At 44.9% G+C, this 15,797-nt stretch overlaps 1 protein-coding gene across 4 annotated transcripts in view; it reads right to left on the bottom strand.

The window, feature by feature from the left end:
- The window catches only part of EML1 (EMAP like 1), a 186,124-nt gene that overhangs the window by 147,672 nt on the left and 22,655 nt on the right, over positions 1-15,797 (bottom strand). The window contains exon 1 of one of the 4 annotated variants that reach the window (XM_072762292.1): positions 5,239-5,641. The exons of 2 other annotated variants lie outside the window; for them this stretch is intronic. The gene's annotated coding sequence lies outside the window, so the exon portion shown is untranslated. Of the gene's footprint in view, positions 1-5,238; positions 5,642-15,797 lie in introns of those variants that run through there. One more of the 4 variants, XM_072762291.1, reaches the window with a different exon arrangement.

Genomic DNA, 15,797 nt, shown 5'->3' with positions numbered 1-15,797 from the left:
CCACCTCATACCTGTCAGGATGGCTAGAATCAAAACCACAAGAAACAACAAGTGTTGGTGAGGATGTGGAGAAAGGGGAACCCTTGTGCTCTGTTGGTGGGAGTGCAAACTGGTAGGGTTACTGTGGAAAACAATATGGAGGTTCCTCAAAATAATTAAAAATAGGACTACCATATGATCCAGTAATTCTGCTACTATTTACCCAAGGAAAACAAAAACACTGATTTGCAAAGATATACGCGCCCCTATGTTTATTGCACCATTATTTACAATAGCCAAAATATGGAAACAGCCCGTGTCCACAAGCACATGAATGGATAAAGAAAATATTTATATATATATGTACATATATATATAACATTCCATTACATATAAAATATTCCAATATATATAAATATATATAATGTAATATTAGTCGTAAAAAAGAAGGAAATCTTGCCTTTTGCAACAACATGGATGGGTGTTTAGAGGGAATAATGCTAAGTGAAATAAGTCAGGGAAAGAAAAATACTGTGTAATTTTACTCATATGTGGAATTTAAGAAATAAAACGAATGAACAAAGAAAAAAGAGGCAGGAAAAAAAACCGGACTCTCAACTATAGAGAGCAAACTGATGGTCACAGGGGTGGGGGGAGGTGGGTGGGGGTTGGGGGAAATAGGTGAAGGAGATTAAGAGTACAATTGAGATGAGCACTGACTTATGTATAGGGTTGTTGAATCATTATATTGTACACCCGAAACTAATATAACACTGTGTTTTTTTATACTTGAATAATAGTAGTAGTAAATTATGACATGACTATATTGGAAAGAGGGAGAGGAACGTGGGTGCATGTGTGGGTGTGTAGTGAGCCACGTGAAAGAGAGCTAGGCCCTCATGTGTTGTGGTGGGACGCTAACACCTAACATGTTCCTGAACCTGGAATATTAGGAAGAATCAGTAAACCCATGCTATTTCTTTTTTTTTTTTTAAGATTTTATTTATTTATTCATGAGAGACACAGAGAGAGAGGCAGAGACACAGGCAGAGGGAGAAGCAGGCCCCATGCAGGGAGCCCGATGTGGGACTCGATCCCGGGTCTCCAGGATCACGGCCTGGACTGAAGGCGGGGCTAAACCGCTGAGCCACCGGGGCTGCCCAACCCATGCTATTTCAAGAAAGATAAATGCATACAGCAAGAAATAGATAAAATATTTGGAAGCAGCAATTGTGTCTGAGAGGTCAGGATGTGGGGACAGCTTGGTAAGCAAGAGATGCTAACTATTTTTTTTGTATTAAGCTTTGTAGAACTCAATTTTTTTTTTAAATCTTTATTTATTTATGATAGTCACAGAGAGAGAGAGAGAGAGAGGCAGAGACACAGGCAGAGGGAGAAGCAGGCTCCATGCACCGGGAGCCCGATGTGGGATTCGATCCCGGGTCTCCAGGATCGGGCCCTGGGCCAAAGGCAGGCGCCAAACCGCTGCGCCACCAAGGGATCCCTATTTTTTTTTCTTTTTAAAAATATTTTGTTTGGGGCCCGTGGGTGGCTCAGCAGTTGAGCGTCTGCCTTTGGCTCAGGTCAGGATCCCGGGATCCCGGGATCGAGTCCCACGTCGGGCTCCCTGCATGGAGCCTGCTTCTCCCTCTGCCTGTGTCTCTGCCTCTCTCCCTTTCTCTGTGTCTGTCATGAATAAATAAATAAAATCTTTAAAAATATGTATATATATTTTATTTAAATTCAATTTGCCAACACATAGTATAGCACCCAGTGCAGTGTGACTTTAATGAACTGAAATTAATTTACAAACTATATGGACATTTTCATCTAATCTCCTGAGCTTCAATTTGTTTATTCATTCTTTAATTCGTTCATTCATTCTATTCTACAGACATTCCTGGTGAACTTTCCTCTGAAAGTCAGGTGCTGTGCCAATTCAGCTCCTGCCCCTAAGGGACCTTTCCTTTTAATAAGAAAAGCTCCAAGGAGGTTAAAGATTTATGTGCCTTTTTACTTTGTTTTGTATAGTAGATGGGTTTCTGAAGAACTCTAAATTGTGCATTTGAAAACCAGCTGAAGGCTTGGGACAGCATGGCTGGAGCTTCTGATGTAAGGAGCCTTATGACAAATCTGTTAGGGAAAAAATCCACATATTATATCAATGTGTAAGCTCATATTTTCATATATTGGCCACTCCAGTGAGAAATAGATATGGTGGCAGGAAAGGTGGTTTGGGAACAAATTTATGGGCAACATACAGCCATTTGGGAAGAGGAAGATTAATTTATGACCAATATTACTAATGACAACAAATTAGAATTCATGTCTATTCCATATACTGTGATGCAGTCCTTAATTACATTATTATGTGCATTCTTAATGATGTCATTTACTGATTAAAAACTAACCAAATCTAATGAATGGGATAGTCTAATGCTCATCTGTGTGTCATTGGGACTCTGCACTGATTAATTTCACAGGTTTTTTACACTTTCTCCGTTTATAAAAGATAGAACTTTCTCCTTTCAGCTCCATCTATGAGGACAGTGAGGACAGACGCTTCTACATATTAAATATATGAACAGCTGTTTTACCTGCTAAGATTTTATTTTTGCCCAAAGGACATTTTATTGCACCAAATTACAGCAGCAGGAAATATTCTTAAAAGATAGCCACAGTTTGGGAAAACCATCTGTTTTAGTTGGAAGAGCAGAAACGTAAAATGTATCATGCAAATTTGCTAAGGGAGAGCTTTCGCCCAAATGTTACCTTTTGTGCTATGATTATTTATAATGTCTTAGACCAATCTACAAACGTTTTGTTCAAAGTCCTTGTTGCTACCCCCAAACTGTCATTATGTGGGAAACAGAAGAGGCTCCGAAGTTATACCCGTGTTTGGGACACGCCTTTCAAATTGGTCCAAGAAGCATATTAAACAAAATACATCTCACGGTAATGAAGATCTATCTTCCACAGGGTGGCCAGGTTGGTCTGCTGAGCTGCGCCTCTAATGCAGGTGCTGCCCTGCTCAGAAGTCCCCAGTGGCTCCCCACTGCCCATGACTGAAGACTAAACCCGGCCTGGGAAGTGCTGTGATGGGGTCAAGCCGGACTTTGCACCTGCTTACACCTCAGTCTGCTCACCTATGACGTGGACCACTTCATTCTCTGGATACCCCCACTCTGTTCCATCTCAGACTTTGTGTTGTTCCTTCCTATTGCTCCCTGTTATGGACAGAATCATGTCCCCCTGTCTCCCCATTTCTTATATGGAAGCCCTAAACCTTGAGACACCTGCATCTGAAGAGGAGGGAATCAAAGTTAACTGAAGTCACCAGGGTAAGGGCCCTCCTGTGATAGGACTGGTGTCCTTCTAAGAAAAGGAAGACACCAGAGCTTTCTCTCTCCTCCATGTAAGGACATATGGGAAGGTGGGTGTCTGCAAGCTAGGAGACAGTCTCCCCGGAAGTCAGGCTTGCCAGCATCTTGATCTTTGACTCCCAGCCTCCAGAACTGGAAGAAAGTAAACCAAACTGGAAGTTTGGCAGCCCAAACAGATGAATATACTCCCATTTACCCAGTCGCTGTCTCAAGATAGCATCTCAGATGCCACCCTCTCTGGGGACCCTCTCCCCCTCCCTGCCAGATGCCCCTCTACCTCCTCTGAGGCCCTCCAGTGTGAGACCTTGCCTCGGCACCCAGTGGGCTCTGACTCCCTGAGAACTGAGACTGGATTCCTACCCCCTCCCCACCCACCAAAGCTCTGTAATTAGGAAATGGATTTGCCACGGACACACAGCTTCCTGGAAATTTTCGAGAGCTGTGATGCTCGGCCTGTCTTGAACACTGTGCCAGCAGGCTACACTCCTAATTATATAACAGTATTAGAATGTAAAATACATGTCAGTACGAAGAGAGGAACAACCGCCTCCTTTTTTTTTTTTTTTTTTTTTTTTTTGTATGTTGTAACTAGAAAAGCTCTTTATGATCCCTGGACTCTTTTCCATTTTAAGCTAATTAGTAAATTGCATTTTTGGCTCTTTAACTGGCTAGGTTAAATTTAGCTCATCTTTTCCCTTAAACTCAAGCTGTCAGTGGGATTTGCAATTAGAATTTTCACTCTCAACTTTCTTTCCCATTCAGGGGGATGCCAGCAACATATTCCCCCCGCCCCCCGCTCCCCCGCCACACACACACACACATACTCACGCACATACACACACTTGCACCCCTTTCTCCCTGCAGCCTCTCCTGACCCAGGGCTTCCTGTGGAGGCACCAAGACAGCTCCTTACCCCTAAGCTTGCAGGTCACCCATCAACAAGGCTGACATCCTTAGATAGCCCCACAAGCTGGCAGGACATAAGCCCATGACTGCAAATCAGCAGGCAGTCATGCATCGGATAGCCTAGCATAAAGAAGGCCCCGAAGGACTTATTAAACTGTGCAATCACTGGCATGGCCAGGACTGCAGCAAGGGCCTGGAGCCCCTGATGTGTTCGGCAGAGCCCTATCCTTGTTGGACATGGGGAGGTTGGAGGGAACCCAGAAGGAGGCTGGGTGGCAGGACAAAAGGATGCATTCAAAGGAGGATTGGGGATGAGGCAGCTTTACAGAAATACTGAGTAGTATAGAAAGATTTGAATCTGGGATCCCTGGGTGGCGCAGTGGTTTGGCGCCTGCCTTTGGCCCAGGGCATGATCCTGGAGACCCGGGATCGAATCCCACGTCGGGCTCCCGGTGCGTGGGGCCTGCTTCTCCCTCTGCCTGTGTCTCTGCCTCTCTCGCTCTCTCTCTGTGTGACTATCATAAATAAATAAAAATTGAAAAAAAAAAAAAAAGAAAGATTTGAATCTTAACCATCACCATGGCCAAACCAGGTGCGCCAGCTGACTCGGGGCCCTGCCAGGCCCTAAAGGTGCCTAAGAACATGGTGGTGAAGAGCATGTTTGTGTGTTAGTTTGGAGGTCACCAGGCCACGCCTGCATGGCTCTCTGGTGACCACAGTCATTCTGAGGGCGAGGGAAAGTCCTCTACCCTGAGAATCCCACCCTCACCTCCAAGCCCTCTGCTCTTTGCTTGGATCTCTGCTTCCCTCCTTCTCTCCCTCCCACCCTGCCTCCCCTTGGGCCCCTCGAAGGGCTCTTCCCTGACCCCAGCTCTTGCTGCCCACCCCATCCACCTTGAGCATGGTTCAGAGGCCCAGGACCCCAGCCCTCAGCAGGACGGCCTGAGGGTGGGAGGGGGAAGATGCTCACCCAGTCTTTGTTAGGCAGAAGAAAGACACCTGGCCAGTTCCTTGAGGTGTGAGCACCTGGCTGCCCCTCCTCCAACAGGGAGAGGACGCATAGACCAGCCTTAGGAGCGGAGCGCCTGCATCCGACTTCTCTCGTTGTCATTAAGCAAGATGGGCTGGTGATTTCCAAGAAGAGAGACATCCATTATGCAGGCACTAATGGGGCTCTGGGCCTCCAGTGCTGCTGGGAGTGGGGAGGGTCGGGGAGGGGGGAGCACTCCCACCTGGCCTGGCGGATCCTCTTCCCAGCCCCGCCTCTGTTCTCTGCCACAAGGCTGCGGCTGCGTATCTGGGTGGTGGCAAGTAGGGCAGAGGAAGCCACCCCAGGGGACTGGCTGCAGTTAGTGAAATGAGCTCAGCGATCTGGGGAGTCTACAGAGCACAGATGGGATCTGGGAACAAGCGCCCCGTCTTTGCAGTCAGAGCTACTTGGAATTTTGGTGAATTATCTGTGGAAAAACTGGAAAATATCTTCTCTCTCCCCATTGTGGGACCCTGGGCTAATGTCCACCCCGCTCTGGGCCTGACACAGGAAGGAGGTAGATTCTGGAACCTCTTAGTGTCTTTCTACCCTGGCCTCCTGTGGCCCTGGTTGGATGGGAATCTCCCAAACACCCAACCATGGAGTAAGAAAATGTGCAGTGAGTTTTCATAATGAACAAAATGAATTTGAGTTCAGATCTTTGCCTTGTCCTGAGATGGTCCATCTGACATTTTGGTGATTTCTTTTTTAATGAAATGATGGCTCGAGTCATTATTTTTAAATGTCCTTATTTAAATAAAAAGTTTACAGCCTTCTGTTGTTGCCTTGGGGATTCAGGGACGTGCAAGCGAAAGCCTGTGAATCACATGTCGCAGCAAGGCTTGGACCCTGGAGGACTCTTACTTCCAGCTTTGGTCACTGCAGGCCCTGAGGCGGGGGAGGGGGAGGAAGGGACACAGATGTTCACCCATCTGTGAGAACGTCATTATGACCACCCTGCTCCCAGTATGTTCAGGAAAACTGGGGCAGAGGAGGGGGGAATCCCTTGCATTTTGTTCAATGAGCTCTTCTAGTAAGAGCACCTGCCCCTTGACTGCCAGGCATTAGAACACCATGGGTCAAACTGTGGGTCGTGACCCAGTCTTGGGTCATGAAATCAATTTAGCAGAGGACTGAGACCAGCATTTTTTAAATGAAATACTGTGGAGCAGAGCAGAAAATATCAGATATAACATGTGTAAACACGGAGTAGGGTAAGTATTGATTCAGAAACCTTTTGTTTCAGATATACATCAAATGTACATGTGTTTGAATATATGGTCAAATATATGTTAATATATTTGAATATATACATATATTCATACATACACACACATATATTCTGCTTCTGGGCGGAGGAGTGAATTCCTTACAAACCAACCCTCTTCTAGACAACATCTACAGATTTACAAACTATGAACAAAATACCAAAACCAACATCTTGAGGGTCCTGGAGAATAAACATGAGCAGGCAGGTTTTAGAGTAGCCTTAAAACCTAGAAGAATCAAACCATGTGGGGTAATTTCCCATTTTTGGGCCTTGCTCTGAAGGAAGCCATATTGGGGGGGGGGGGGCAAGGTGCTAAATCCCAGTGGGAGGCCTATTGTCCCTCTGGACAGAGGAACCAGAAGAAGGTGACTTGGACAATCAGAGTGGCTGGAGAGTGGGGAGGAACCCCATAAGGAGAGAGCCAGAGAAGGAGCACATAAAATTTTGTGTGTGAACTCTGCCTGTGTTTCTGGCTGACCCCTAAAGCACACATGTATGAGGCATGTTAAAAGCAGCTTGAAACAAGATCTGGGCCTCCACCCACCACAAGTTTCACAGAGTTCAAGGTTGAATGTAGCCAACTTAATTCCTGCTGAAACAAGAACATCAACCCTCTTCAAAACAATATCACAGAACCCAGAGTTTCTACAACAGAAAACCCACAATGTCTGGGATACAATCCAAAATTACTCTATGTATGAAGAGCCATGAAGTGCAACCTATTCTCAAGAAAAATGTCAATCAACAGAAACCAACCTCAAGATGACCCAGATATTGGAATTATTAGATAAGATATTTAAAGCAGGTATTATAACAATATTCAATGAGGAAAAGAAAATATAGGATATCTCAATCAAGAGATATAAAATATAGATGTGAGCCAACTGGCAGCATTATTCATAAAAGATAAAAGGTAGAAAAAATCCAACATCCATCAACTGACAAACAGGTTAATGAAATGTGGTATATTCATGCTATGGAATATTATTCAGCCTTTAAAAAGAACGAAGTACTGATACAGGCAACCACATGGATAAACCTTGTTAAGTGAAAGAAGCCAGTCTTAAAGACCACTTATTGTATGATTCCATTTATAAAAATTTCTATGACAGGAAAACCTATAGAGATGGAAAGTAAATTAGAAATTGCTAGGAGCTGGGGAGAAGGGGGAATGGGTAGTGATTGTCAATGAATATTGGTTTTCTTTTGGGAGTAATGAAATGTTTTGGAATTACGTAGTGATGATGATTGTATAATTTTGTGCACATCCTAAAAAAACTTATGAATTATACGTTTAAATTAATCAAATGAAAATTTCAGAACTGAAAAACCACAGTATCTGAAATGAAAAAAATTCACTGGACTAAGAATGAGAAGGGAAAAATAATCCTTGAACTTGAAAAGGAATGAATAAAAATTTTCCAATCTGAAAGAGAGAAGAAAAAGACAATAAAATTAACAGAGCCTCAAGGACACATAAAACAATATCAAAATTTTAAAAGTTCCAGAGGACAGGAAGAGAATACGATAGGAAACATTATCTGAAAATTTAATCACTGAAAACTTCCCATACTTGAAGAAAAACAGAGGTTGTAATTTCAAGAGGCCCAGAACATCTGAATAGTATAAAGAAAGCTATGTCTGGGGGACATCATAATAACACTGCTGGAAACCATATAAAGGCAACAGCTGGAAAGCAGACAGAGAAAAACCATGTGTTATATACCATGGAATCAATATTTGAATGACTGCAGACATCTTATTAAAAACCATGGAGGCCAGAGGACAGTGGAATCACAGCTTTAAAGTGTTGAAAGAAAAAATCCTATCAACCCAGAAGTCTATGTCCAGCAAAAGTATTCTTCAAGCATAAAAATGAAATAAAGACATTTTAAAATTAAGCAAACTTTGGTCACTCATCTCCACCAGGCCTACACTATAAAATATGCTAGAGGAAGTTCTTCTAACTGAAGGGAAATAATGCAGGAAAAAAAACCCCAGATCTTCATAAATGAATAAATGGCATCTGAAAGAGTAAACACAAATATCTTTTTCCTCTTCATTTAAAAAACCACCCATTTCTGGGGGTGCCTGAGTGGCTTAGTCAGTTAAGCATCTGACTCCTGATTTTGGCAATGTCATGATCTCAGCGTTGTGAAATCGAGTCCTGTGTCTGGCTCCGGGCTCACTGTGGAGTCTACTTGAGATTCTTCCTCTCCCTCTATCTCTGCCCCTCCCTCTCCTCTCTAAATAAATAAGCAAAAATTTAAAAGAAATTACTCATTTCTATTTGAAGCAAAAATGGTTAGACCATCTTGTGGAATTTAAAGTAGATACAGATATAACACATATTGTAACTGTAGTGTAAGGATGATGGGAATGAGGATAAATGCACCATATGGGTGCAAAGTTCCTACATTTTATGTGAAGTCATCCAATTTTAGCCTTAATTATAAGTGAAAAATCAAACATATATTATAATTCCTGGAAAAATTAGCTAAAAGGTAATGCAAAGAGGTATATCTAAAAAGTCAATGGGTAGATTAAAATGGAATTCCCCTAAATAATAAAATAATTCCCCCAAAAGTGCAGGAAAGGGCCACCTAAGTGGCTCCATCAGTTAAGCATTGGACTCTTGGTTTCAGCTCAGGTCATGGTCTCAGGGTCCTGGGATAAAGCCTGGTGTCAGGCTCTGTGCTCAGTGGAAAGTCTGCTTCAGGATTTTCTTTCTCCTTCTGCCCCTGTCTCCTAATTGCTTGAGCTCTCACTCTCTAAAATAAATAAATCTTTTTTTTAAAAAAGGGCAGGAAAGCTGAATAGAGAAATTAAAAACAGAGGTGACAAAAGGGAAACAAAAAATAAAACTAAAGACTCATATCCAGGGGGATCCCTGGGTGGCTCAGTGGTTTGGCGCCTGCCTTTGGCCCAGGGCATGATCCTAGAGTCCCAGGATCGAGTCCCACATCGGGCTCCCGGCATGGAGCCTGCTTCTCCCTCCTCCTGTGTCTCTGCCCCACCCACCCCCCTCTCTCTGTCTATCATGAATAAATAAATAAATAAATCTTTTTTAAAAAAAGACTCAGGGCAGCCCTGGTGGCTCAGTGGTTTAGTGCCACCTTCAGCCGAGGGCCTGGTCCTGGAGATCAGGGATCAAGTCCTGTGTCGGGCTCCCTGCATGGAGCCTGCTTCTCCCTCTGCCTGTGTCTCTGCCTCTCTCTCTGTGTGTGTCTATCATGAATAAATAAATAAAATTAAAAAAATTAAAAAAGACTCATATCCAACCAAGCAAACAATTATATTAAATGGTAATGGGCAACCAGTCTAATCAGAAGACAGAGGTTACTAGAATGGGACAAGAAGTGATACACAACTATACATAGATGCTGTCTACAAGAGACCTACTTTAAATATAAAGTCATGTCGATGGAAGGTGAATAGGTTGGACAAGTGTAAATGCCAGCAGTAGGTATGACCAGGTTTGAGTGCCTTTATCAATACCAGATAAAATGGGCTTCAGGACAGGGAATATCAGTCAAACTAGAGAGACACCACCTAACAATGAAAGCATCAATTCATAGGAAGACATACCCATAATAAAGGTGCATGTGCCAAATAACAGAGCCTCAAGATACATAAAACAAGATGAGCCACTCTAAAGGGGAGAAATAGGGACTCCTGGCTGGCTCGATTGGTAGAGTGTGTGACTCTAGGTCTTGAGTTTGTGAGTTCGAGTCCCATGTTGGTGTAGAGATGACTTTAAAAATTTTTTAAAAGATCTTTGAAAAAAATAACGGGAGAAATAGACAACTTCACAGTCATACGAAGAGATTTCAACACCCCTCTCTCAGCAATTTATAGAACAGTTAGACCATTAAAAAAATCAGTAATGACAGAGGATCCCAACACATCTTGACCTAATTGATATTTATACATTTGAGTTATGATGTAAAATATATTTCTTCCTATGACTCATTTCTAATAAAGGATTGAAAATCACTCTGCTAGGGCACACACAGAGGACTAAATCATAGACCCTTAAAATTCAACATCTAGTGGGTCCAGCAGACACGGGTTATTATAATACCAGTGGAAATTGCTATAGGCAAGAGTAGGAAAGGGAAGGACTTAATGTTTATTCAGTACCTACTAGGTGCCAGGCCCTGTGCTTAACACATCACACAGTTACAGAATTCTCATTTCTTGGCCAGGTGATATTATGATCCACCTTTTACAGACAGAGGACCTGAGGCCCAGGGAGGTAAAATTACTTGTCTAGTGTCACAAAAGGGATTTGAAGCAGCTCTGACTCCTGCAAAAAGACCGTAGGGAGACGGAGAGGGCAGTCCCTTCTCTTTGGAGGACAGTGTTACAAGGAAGTCCAGGTGTCGTGGGAACCATGTGGATGTGAGAGAAGAAGTGTTGTGAGCAAGGAGAGGAGGCAGGAAAGTCTGTGTGTGACATTTATGGACATCAGGTGACTGGATCTTGGAGGAGGCAGGAGGGACTGGTGGGACATGTGCTGGAGGGATGACAGGGGCTAGATCAAGTCCAGCTGAGCCCCTGTTTCTATTCCCAGGAAGAAGAGAGAAAGGTGATAGTAAGGAAATAAAGGAGACTTGAGTGTCTTGCTCGTCTGCCCCTCCTTGGCTGGCTGCCCTGAGAGATGGGTCTGGGAACACTTAAATTGAGTGTTTCCAATGTCCTGTCCTGAGAAAACCTGTGTGTTAACAGCAGGTGCATCTAGAGGCCATCACGACACCCATCCAGATGCTGAAACACATATGCCATGTCCTTGGTCCAGACTAATGTCTTAAAGACTAGGGATGGGTAGTGTGGAGAGCTCTGCCTTCATCAGTTGTCAGGCCCCCCAAGGAGCGACATTGGGCTGAGCACTTAAACCAAGGAAGTTTGGGGGCAGCCAGGGTGGCTCAGCAGTTTAGTGCTGCCTTCGGCCCAGGGCCTGATCCTGGAGACCTGGGATCGAGTCCCGCATCAGGCTCCCTGCACGGAGCCTGCTTCTCCCTCTGCCTGTGTCTCTGCCTCCCTCTCTCTCTGTCTCTGTCTCTGTCTCTCATGAATAAATAAATTTAAAAAAATAAAAATAAAAACCAAGGAAGTTTGGGTTGTTTGCTCTAAATGCATGGCTGTGGGTGAGAAAGGGACCTCTTGAAATGAGAGGCACTTGTTTCCCTGCCCACTGCCGGGACTCCAGCTTCTCTGTTCTCAATTCCCAAGGGACCGCCTTCTGCACATGCTCCCCCAGAGCCTCCTGCTGGCACCCAGGGCAGGGTCCCTGAGACCAGAGCCATGCCTTTGGAACAGTGTTTTTCTTGACATCTCAGGGGTGCATTCTTCCCATGGGAGGACCTTAATCTGGGTCAAGTGTCCCCGCAGGTGACCATCCTGGTCACCATCTGTAGAGCACACTGACATCCCCAGCTAAGTACCCAGCACTGCTGCAAACCCCTGCTGGACTGACTTGCCAGAAAAGATGGTTACTGCTGCTCCCTCCTATGCCTCTCAAAGGCAAAGGGGGGTCTGCAGAGAAAGGAGGATCAGAAAAGGATCCTCTGGTGGGGTCTCCTCCCCGGTGGAGGGGTGTGCAGCTCTCGACTGTCCTGACTCCACATCAAAACCTCCCACCAATGCCAGCCTGGGTCCCTGTGGAGTCCCAAACTGGGTGCAAAATCACCTGGGGGTTTTTCAAGCACACTTCAAAGTTTTCCCCTTTGGCCAGCTGTCTGGCGAGCATGACACAAGATCTGAGCAGATTCCCTTTGGGCCCATCAGTGGAGGGCTGCGGTGTATGTTATTCTGGCCTGCCCACATTCTGTGCACCTCCCTCCTCTCTGGGCTCCAGCCACATGGGGTTACCCACAGCTCCTTCAACCATCGCTGGCTGCCACGCGCCCTTGTGCAAAGCTCTCCCGGCGCCCGTAAAACCTCTTCCTCGGTGGCAGCTCAGCCAATGTGGCAGCTCCGGTCCTTCACCCTTCGGCCACAACAGCTGTTCCACGAAACTCTCTGAGACCCCACCCCGTCACATGGAATGGACCCTTCCTTTCTCCAGGGTGCCTCTGCCAACGGAGAAGTTCTGAGAAGTTCAGGGAATGCGTGACCTTGTGATTACCAATTTCTCAACACTAGGACACATCTGCCTGCTTTTGAAGGTTCCTGAAATAAGATTGACTCTTCCATTTCAGCGCACCCTTTTAATGTAGGTATGCTCCTCTCTGTTGCCTCCCCCCCCCCAGGAAAAGCTGCTATAAAATCAAAGACAAGTGTCAGAATTGGGGTGACTCAGCCCCTTCCCCGAGGTGTCTCTGTGGCCCCACAGCCTGGTGCAGACTGAGCGTGGCAAGTATTTGCTGGATCCAAGTGTGAGCTCAGCGCAAATACTCCTCAAGGCCTGCGCTAGGAAAAGTCATGTGCTCTGCAAAATGGAGCAATCGGGATGACAAAGGAAAGTTCTCGTCCTTGAGGAGGTCAAGGCTGCTGCATGTGTGAATGAGAGGGTTGGGGCGGTCAGAAGGAACGCAGCCAACAGTGATGCCAGATAAAACCACCTGTGGCAGCACCTTGGCCTGGATGACGGGGCTTTGTATTTAAGGGATTTTTGTGATTTTTTTTTTTAAATAAAGTTTTACAATTTGTAAATGTCTTGTATTTTCTCAATCCATTCCACAGAGAACCCTAATTGCCATTCTGTTTCTCAGTTTATAGAGAAAGGAACCAAAGCTCAGAGAAGGAAAGAGTCTTGCCCAAGGTCAACAACCGGAAAGCGCCAGAACCAGCTAGAAAGTGCTGGAACCAGGACCAGCTGCCCCGCTGTTCTCTTTCCCTGACTCCTGCTCTCTCTGAGCCCAAGTAAACTCTGTTCAGCAGAACCAACCTCTTCTTCTCTTTAAAATAGAAGCATGTAGCCCACTCTCCAGCAGAAGTCAAATCTCAGTCCTGTGAAATAAGAAGGAAACTCTGAAGTCTCTCCCTATTCCTTCTCCCCACACGGTCACCATGGCAATGGGAAAATATTATGCGGTGAAGGAATTGTGGGAATATGAATCAGCAGAACCAGCAAAAGGACCTTGGAAAACTGTGACTCCCAGCGGACAGGCCGCACTTTCAAAGTAAACACTCCAAGATGATGGATTGCACTTTGCCTCCTATAGAAACTCCACGGCCAACCTCAGTCCATTAGCGACAGACCCGCTGTCTCCTGGCGAACCCTGGCCTCCTCCTCTCTTTATAAGAAAAGCTTTGGCCGTTTGTGAGCATGGTTGCTGCTTGGCAACACAGGGTTGTGGGTATCTGCTGGCTTCATTGAATTTTAAACATTTTCCCTTGCCAACTGGAACAAATTATGGATGTTGATTTGGGTGGATAGTTAACGTTGTCCAATGCAATTTCAATGGTGAAGAGTTCAAACCTGGCTTTTAAGCCTAGGATAATGAAGCTATTAATCAGGCATTAAATAATGTGAGAGAGTAATGACCGACTCATCCCGCTGTTGCTAAGCCTCCCTGAAATTCTCAGCCAATCTGTGGGGGGATCAAAAATACTGATTCAGTTCCTCAAAGTAGTTACACATAGAATTGTCATATGATCCAACAATTCCACTTCGGACTGTATACCCCAAACAGTTGAGAGCAGGGGCGCGAACAGATGTTTGCATGCCTGTGTTCACAGCAGCATCACTCATGAGAGCAACAGGTGGAAACAGCCCAAGTGTCCACTGACAGCCGAACGGATAAACAAAAGATGGTATGCCTATAAAATGGAATATTATTCAGCCTTAATAAAAGAGGAAATTCTAAAAAACGCTAATTCAAAGGGACACATGCACCTCAATGCTTATAGCAGCATTATGTATAATATCCAAATTATGGAAGCAGCCCAAGTGTCCATCGACTAATGAATGGATAAAGAAGATGTGGGATATATACGTGTATGCGTGTGTGTGTGTATAGGAATAGTACTCAGCCATCAAAAAGAGTGAAATCTTGCCATTTACAATGACATAGATGGAGCTAGAGTGTATTATGCTAAGTGGAATAAATCAGTCAGAGAAAGATACCATATGATCTCACTCATAGGTGGAATTTAAGAAACAAAACAAATGAGCAAAGGGAGAAAGCAAGAGCGAGAGACAGACTCTTAACTACAGAGAACAAACTAGTGGTTCCTGGAGGGGAGGTGGGTAGCGGGACAGGGGAAGCAGGGGATGGGGATTAAGGGTACACCTGTCATGGGACGCCTGAGTGGCCCAGGAGTTGAGTGTCTCCCTATGACTCAGGGCGTGATCCTGGGGTCCTGGGATCGAGTTCCACGTCGGGCTCCCTGCATGGCGCCTGCTTCTTCCTCTGCCTCTCTCTCTCCCATAAATAAATAAATAAAATCTTTTTTTAAAGAAAAGGGTATACCTGTCGTGATGAGCACCAGGTCATGCATGGAAGAGCTGAATCACTGTATTATACACCTGAAACTAATATTACACTGTACGTTAACTATATAGAATTAAAAAGCTTTTTTAAAAAAGGTAAAGAAATTCTAGTGCTTATGGGGAAGAATAAACTTCTCTTCCTCTCTAAAGAAAAAGAAATGTAAATGAATTCTGACGCCTCCTACCACATGGATGAACCTTGAGGACATTACACTAAGTGACAATCACAAAAGGGGGTCACCTAAGGCAGTCACGCGAAGACAAATCCTGTCCGATTCCACCTGTATGACGTCCCTGGAGGAGTCAAATTCAAAGAAAGAGAAAGTAGAACGGTGGTTCCCAGGAGCTGGGGGAGGGAGAGGCAGAGTCAGTGCTTACAGGATAATGAATATAGGGTTTCTGTTTTGCAAAAAACAGTAGAGAAGGGTGGTGGTGGCGGCCACACCACAGTGTAAATGTGCTTAATGCCCTTGAGCTGTGCACTTTTTTTTAGAAATTTTATTTATTTATTTATTCATGAGAGACACAGAGAGGGAGGCAGAGACATAGGCAGAGGGAGAAGCAGGCTCCAAGCGGGGAGCCTGATGTGGGACTCGATCCCAGGACCCCAGGATCACCCCCTGAGCCGAAGGCAGACGCTCTACCACTGAGCCACCCCGGTGCCCCTGAGCTGTACACTTAAACACGGTTAAGATGGTAACTTTTCTGTTTCCTGTGTTTTATCCCAATAAAAAAATACCATTGAGGACTGGGTAAGGCAGTGGTTTGGGTGTCCCCGCCCGCTGATAC

This window comes from Vulpes vulpes, chromosome 6, assembly GCF_048418805.1.
Source record: "Vulpes vulpes isolate BD-2025 chromosome 6, VulVul3, whole genome shotgun sequence".
NCBI classification, from domain to species: Eukaryota; Metazoa; Chordata; class Mammalia; order Carnivora; family Canidae; genus Vulpes; species Vulpes vulpes.
Note: the sequence above shows the minus strand (reverse complement) of the source record. Positions and strands in the feature narration are given on the sequence as shown.